We start from the raw sequence: 7238 nt of genomic DNA, 5'->3' as shown, positions 1-7238 counted from the left end.
TGTAGGACCAGTTCTGGTCAATGAAGATCCCTATTGTTTTTGGTAAAGATCGGGTAACATTTACGGATGAAATACTTAATTTTTTCGGTTTTTCTGGTCTATTTAGAGGCCGAAGTTATGGACCGAGGGGGAAGGGGATCGGACCAAAGAATGATAAAGATCGGTCAATATTTAGGGGGTCAAATAGACCCTGGCTTTTGTGTAAAAAGTGGCAAAATTTGAATTTTTACATACGTGAAGTCGATCTGTCTTAGAACGGCTGTTTATATAATATTCCGGGGAGTCCAATAAACCAAAAATGATCCAATTTTTATTTTATGGCTTAAATATTCATCTTTGGAAAACAAGACTATGCCCGGGGTTAAGGGAATCTGACCAAATACTTAGAACTGTTTAGATAATAATCGGTCAATATTCCGAGGCTCAAATCAACCAAAAGCTATAGTTACCAAATTTTTATTTTATAACACTTATATTTATCTCTGGAAAGCAAGATTTGGAAAATATGCCATGGTTAGGAAGTGGAGCTGTTGACCTAAAATCAGTGAAGAGGGTGCTAACATCGCGAAATATTGGCCAGGCTCAGAATATAGAAACGAAGAAAGTTAGATTTTCGAGGTAGTTGTTGCAGGGTAACATGTGGTCGGCCCCGTCCGACTATATTGCTCCGTGCACTGGTTTTTTAGTTGTTTTTTTTTTTTTTTTGTAATTAAATAAAAGTCATTCTTTTCGACGACGGCCATGATTTACGACCACTGGAATATCGGAATCCACATTTTCTAATGGTATGTGAAAAAGTATTCTATGAATTAGAATTATTAACTTCGCACAAAAATTAACAAAATGGCGGACCATTCAAATTTAATTCCCTATGTTAGACTACAAATTGAATTAAAAAAAAAGTAAGGAAGATCTTAGCCGACCAAATTTATCTCAGTTCACACTATCGCTATGTATGTATAGAATAACGTGCTAAAATTTGGAACGGTTTGAGCTATTGATTTTTGAGTGCTTCGAGAAAAACGTGCTTAATGTTTGAGAAGCACGTCAGCCGCCACTTGATGCTGACACAATAAATCGGCTATATCTTCAAGAGTTGTTGAGATTTTCATTTGAAAATTAAAAGGGGATTAAACAAATCAATTTTTTTAAACCGAGAATGGGGGCTACTAATGCAGTTGAACATGATTTTTATCGATGATAAATTGGAAACTGCTTCCATAGCTTGATCGTTATACCCTCAGGCTTGTGGCTAATGAGGGTATATACACATTGCTACAATAAAAATGTGCCTCACCATTTTCCGATCATCTCAGTTCTTTTACAAAATCTTAATAAAGTTTGAAAACGGAATTCATCGTTCCATTTTTTTATGGTACTTCACCCACAAAGTTCAAAATTTATAAATTTCATATGAAGCCAATGGAGTTTCCGATAAATTTCATATGAAGCCAATGGGCTTTCCGATTTGGTAAATACATATACATAAACATATAAATGAAGTGATGAATCATTTAGAAAAGACCTATAAGTTCCATCTTCCAACATTATAGGGGCATTGTTAAAATATTAGGTTGTGTAAAGTTTAATTAAAATCGGTAATATCGCATGATATTCCAAATTAGTGGTCCAGACAGCAACGTACACAGGATTTCATTTCGGGGGGGCCCGGTAGTACAAAATGAAAAAATTCGCTATTGCAAACATAAATTTACTGTGAAAAAAATTCATTTCGGGCCCCCCGGGCCGCCCCCCTGCGTACGTCCCTGGGTCCAGAAGTAGTGGGCCGATATTCCACATCTTCCAACATAAACTAAGTTTGGAAGAAATATTTGGATGAAATCGGTTAGATATTGCAAAATTAATTTTAAGCTCAATTTTGACCATTTTGTGTGGGAGGTACCAGAAGTAGTGGACCGATATTCCGCATCTTCGAACATAAACTAAGTTTGGAAGAAATATTACGATGTGCCAAGTTTGGATGAAATCGGAATTATCCGGAATTATCGTACGCACCAGTCAGTCAGCCAGTTAGACGGACATTTGTAAATTGACCCTGAAATGGATTTGGTCCAAAGAAACATGGGGTCTAAAACCAATATTTCGATGAGGCTGAGGGTATAATAATGTAAAACCATAAGGTTATTTGTGCGCTCCTGATAAACTTCGAAACGAACGAACTGGACGGCCATTTCTATGCCGTCAGAACCTTAATCAATTGAAAGTCCAGGACCAGTAAGGAATCTGAAGACAATTTGAAACGTGTGGGCTGCTTCTAAATCCCTAGAAACTCCAGATTAAAAATCCATATTAAGGGGACCCCCCATTCTCGGTTTCAAAAAATTTAATTTTTTATTTCGATTTAATTCGAACCTACACTAATTTAAGAATGCCCCTATAAAATTTCAAGTCAAAATCTCAACAACTTTTGGAGATATGGCCGATTTATTGTGTCAGCATCAAACGACGGCTGGAGTGCTTCTCAAACTTTAAACGCGTTTTTCTCGAAACAGTGTCTTTACGAATGGCGGGCACGATAACTCACACACTAATAATCCAATCGATTCAAGATTTTTACACGTTTCTCTGTGAGTGTGTAGCTCTCGTATGAAATAGGATAAAGCCGATCGGTGAAGATCTTCCTTATTTTTTAACTTTGTTTGTGGTCAAAAATCGGCTACTTTCCAAAAATATTTTTTAAAAGGTCCGCCATTTTGTTAATTTTCGTGCGAAGTCAATAATTTTTTTTGGAATTTTCGGATTCTGATGTTCCAGTGAGGAGTTATCATGCCCGCCATCAAAAATAAGGACTTTTCTTTAATCACAAAAAACAATAACAAACAATTTTTGTAGATGATTTTCCTTCTCTTTTAAACCTTAAAATATATATGTGCAATGTTACAAACCTCAACAAGCATTGGTATTGATTTACCAGCCAATTGAAAATCTTGAAAAAATAAAATCGAAAATGGAGGGGGTTCCCTTAACAGACACAGTAGTTAATTCCCAAGGGATCTATTTAAATTTATCGAGAAGAAGAAATATAAAAATTTCAATCGTCCAAACAGGTTAAATAAACAAGGGTAATATCAAGCCCGAGAGAAAATTCTATGGACCGGAGAAACCAACCTTTACAAGTGCCACATAAGGAGACTTTTAAATCGGAGTAAAAATTATACTAAAAATTCTACAAATAATCTCGGAAATCAAGTTAAAAATAAATTTTAATATAATTCAAACTTTGTTGCATAATTTTTAATGGACTAAATTACAGTGATTGTTTCTCATATAAATAGAAGCCATTCTCTTCTCTTTTTTTCGAGGTACACAATTCTTCAAGAGGTTCGCCCTTGGACATATTAATTTCCTCCAAATTGTATAATAAATACAATGTGAACTTTTTAATTCAAAAAATTAAAAGGTATATACTACCAACATATTTCCTAAATATTGTCACTGTAACGTGTTTGTTGCTTAAGTCTTTTGTTTCGACATGGTTCGCATTTAATGTGGAAATGTCATCAGTGCGTTATAATGGATTTTATGGTTAATTGAATAATTGCAAGCACAACTCAATTTATCATTCTGTCACCATTAACATTTCCAAAATATGTATGTATGTGTGTATTTTTTAATGACAACTTTTTTCGGGGGAACAAACAAATTTATATATTAAGATTTTGGGAATCCCACTGTGAATGTTACTACAATAAACTGTAGGAAATTTATCAATACCCCATATTTATAGGGTTTCTCGGAATTGCATGTCATAACTTGTTTGTGTCTTCAGTTTGGGAAAATATATGATTCTGAATATTTTAAAATTTTCGTTAATTTGAAATGATGTTGGCTATTTTTAAATTTTTTTCGCGTTACATTGATGCAAGAACTTGTTTACATTTCCATTAGCATATTGAGAAAAAATCTCAATTTTATGGCCAAAAGAAAACTTACGAATATTTCAAATTATTTCCACTTCATTTGGCAGGCAATTTTTCAAACGAAAGACTTAAGAAACAAACATGCTATGGAGACAACATTTCGCTCATTTGCTGCAAGACAGGCATAACTAAAAAAACACGATTTTGCACTAACTGCATTTTAAGTTTTCAATTTAATCACACTTTATATGGAACAGAGGAACTTCTACAGATTCTCAATTAGAGTATGTAAGAGATATTCATATGCATTTTTTACACAACATGAGGTCTATTATAGCGTACAATCGTGCATCATTAACTCGAAAATCACGTTTATTGAGTTATGCCTCTCTTCCAGCAAATGAACGATTTCCTCAACATGACGAATGTAATGTCTGTGTGTGTGACTGTCATATTTGGTAATATCAACTTTTTGGAAATAATATTTTTTTTTTAATAATTATATTAGTGAATATGTTGCCTGTTTTTCGCAATATTGTAAAATATTTCTTGTGTCTTAAGTCTTTTGATTACAAATGTTGTGTGATAAATAACGTGGACAATATTTTGAATTTTCGTAATTTTTAACAATAATAATCGATGACTCACCACACGACAAACGCATAAAAAAGCTAGTATTCATTGATGTCAAAAAAAAGGAAAAACATGATCGCGATGCCTTAAAAGATGTTTATAAAATTGACGTTGTGGGCCTTCAAAGACGAGCCAAATCCAACTAAAGTTTTTCGCGAAGGAAGGACTTCGAAGCATATGGTCTCCTGTTTTTTCTCTAAACATATCATGTGGTGACTGTTCAGCTTGAGCAACGTAGGACAGTAAACTCTGGGTCGCACAGGTAATATCGACCATAAATTAAGTTTGAGTGTCATTTAGTACCAAATTTCATAATTCGAGCTCTAAAAGTTCACCCAAAATCAAATTTTCCATTTAGCACACATTATTTCCATAAGTACCCTCTTCAAACATCCAACAAAACTTCAAGCATACCCCGATCCTACACCGCCACAATGATTCCAAATTCAAATTTCAGGATTCCAACTCTTTCGGTTCACCCACAAATCAAATCGTACTAAATTTAGTACATAGTAGTACTAATTTCCTACATACCTTTCTACATACACCAATCCTACACCTGTACAGTGATCAAAATTTCGGGATTCCAACTCGATCGCTTTTCCCACAATTCAAATTGTACCAAATTTAGTACACATTAGTACTAATTTCCAAAAATTCCCACATATCTCAATCGTACACCTCAAGAGTGATCCTGACTCCAAATTTCATGATTCTAGCTATTGGTTCTCCTAAAATTCAAATTGTACCAAATTTAGTACCATTTAGTACACATAAGTATCATTTTCTTAAACTGAATCCTGACCCTAATCTCACACCCCTACAGTGATCCTAACTTCAAATTTCATTGTTTCCGCTCTATCGGTTCACCCAAATCCAAACTGTACCGATTATAGTACGATTTAGTACTTTTCGTACCCACAAGTAACAAATTTCTAAAACTATTGATTGATATCCCAATCCTACACTCCGACGGTACGTTTAATTTCAAATTCCAGAATTCCAGCTCGATTTGTATCTCTAAATTGAATTTGTACCAAATATAGTACCACATAGTACTTTTCGTACACATGAGTACACGCTTTCCAAACTCTCCTCATATAGACCCTACTTCTCAAAGTTATTTTACATTTCAAATTTCAAGTTTTTAGCTCACTCCATTCACATGTTACTGAAATGTACCAAATTTAGTACATTTTCGTACTTTTCGGATAGTTATTGTTCGAATTTCCAAAAACCCTTTGGTTCATCTATCCTACACTCCATCAACGACCACCAAACCAAATTTCAGAGTTCTAGCTCCATCGGTTCGCCAAATACAAATGGTATCAAATTTAGTACTTTTCGTACCGTTCTAGTACGAATTTCCACAAACCCAGCCTTATCTGTCACCTTTGGACCAAGAGTGACCCACACCGAAATTTTCAAGTTTCTAGCTTCAGCCGGAAACAAGATTTGGAAAATATGCCAGGTTTAGAAAGTGGAGCTGTTGACCTATAATCGGTCAAGAGTGTGCAAACATCGCGAGATATTACCCTGGCTCGTAATATAGGTCCGCCGAAACTTAGATTTAGTGGTAGTTATTTAGGGTATCATATGGTCAGTCCAGTCCCACTATTCATACCTTGCTCACTGGTTATAGTTGAATTTTGTTTTAGGAATTTAAAGTCAGATTTAGTGATTTGCAGAAATTCGGAGATCAAATTCTATTATTTTTTTATACTTGGTGTTATAAACATTTCTTTCTAAGAAAATTCCGTCCACAATGGGTTAATTATTGAATGACGTCCAATCTCCTCCAATTACAATGTTAAATGCTCCACTGCCAACATTAATTCATTCATAAAATATTTCACAGGCAATTCATGTCGATTGAAAGTAAACAAAAAAATAGATAATAGAGAGGTAGACAGCCAACCAGTTAGTCAGTCATTCAGTGAATTGCGAAATAAAGGAAATTGAAGAGGAAAATCCGCCATGTTTTTTTTCTAAGGATACATTCACTTTGGCTGGCAATGTTGTAATGGGAGGTAATATGAGAGCAGTATTTTTTTTTTTTGCTGAAGTCAGGGGTGTGGAATATCATTTTAAAGGGGTATAGAGGGGGGTAATGTGGTGGAAATATATTCTAAATAAGGAGGAAGCATAAAAATGGAATCAGGGGCGTGAAAAAAAAACTTTTCCGAATTTTTATAGGGAATGTCCCTTGCCATTTGTTAGAGTTCTTGTGGAACTAAAGGGTCAAGACTTCATGGCCATCAATAGTCGAGGCTACAGAGGAAAATATCCTTTGAGAATTTTTAATAGTTTCTGCAAAATCAATAGAGGTCAGCTGTGTTCCTAACACGTGTCAAGGATTGTGAGACAATCTTTACCAACTCCTCTTTATTTGAGAAATTAGAATTTATGGGACTTTGGAAATCCTGTTCCTCTATATGATGACACTTGATCCCTTACCATTTACTAATGTTCCTGACAGTGACAGTCTTTACCAACTCCTCTTTATTTGAGAAATTTGAATTTATGGAACTTTGGAAATCCTGTTCCTCTATATGATGACCCTTGATCCCTTATCAATTACTAATGTTCCTGTGGAACTGTCGAATCATTCAAATATCTTATTTTCGAGTGGTAATTATCCTTTGGGAATTTTTAACAGTTTCTATAAAATCAACAGACATCGACTAAGTACCTCAGTTCGTGTCAAGGATTGTGTGACTGCCC

Source organism: Musca vetustissima, unplaced genomic scaffold, assembly GCF_032173495.1.
Source record: "Musca vetustissima isolate MV318-11 ecotype Yass unplaced genomic scaffold, APGP_CSIRO_Mvet_v1 utg84447, whole genome shotgun sequence".
NCBI lineage: Eukaryota > Metazoa > Arthropoda > Insecta > Diptera > Muscidae > Musca > Musca vetustissima.
The sequence above is the reverse complement of the archived record's forward strand: the minus strand, read 5'-3'. Positions refer to the sequence as shown.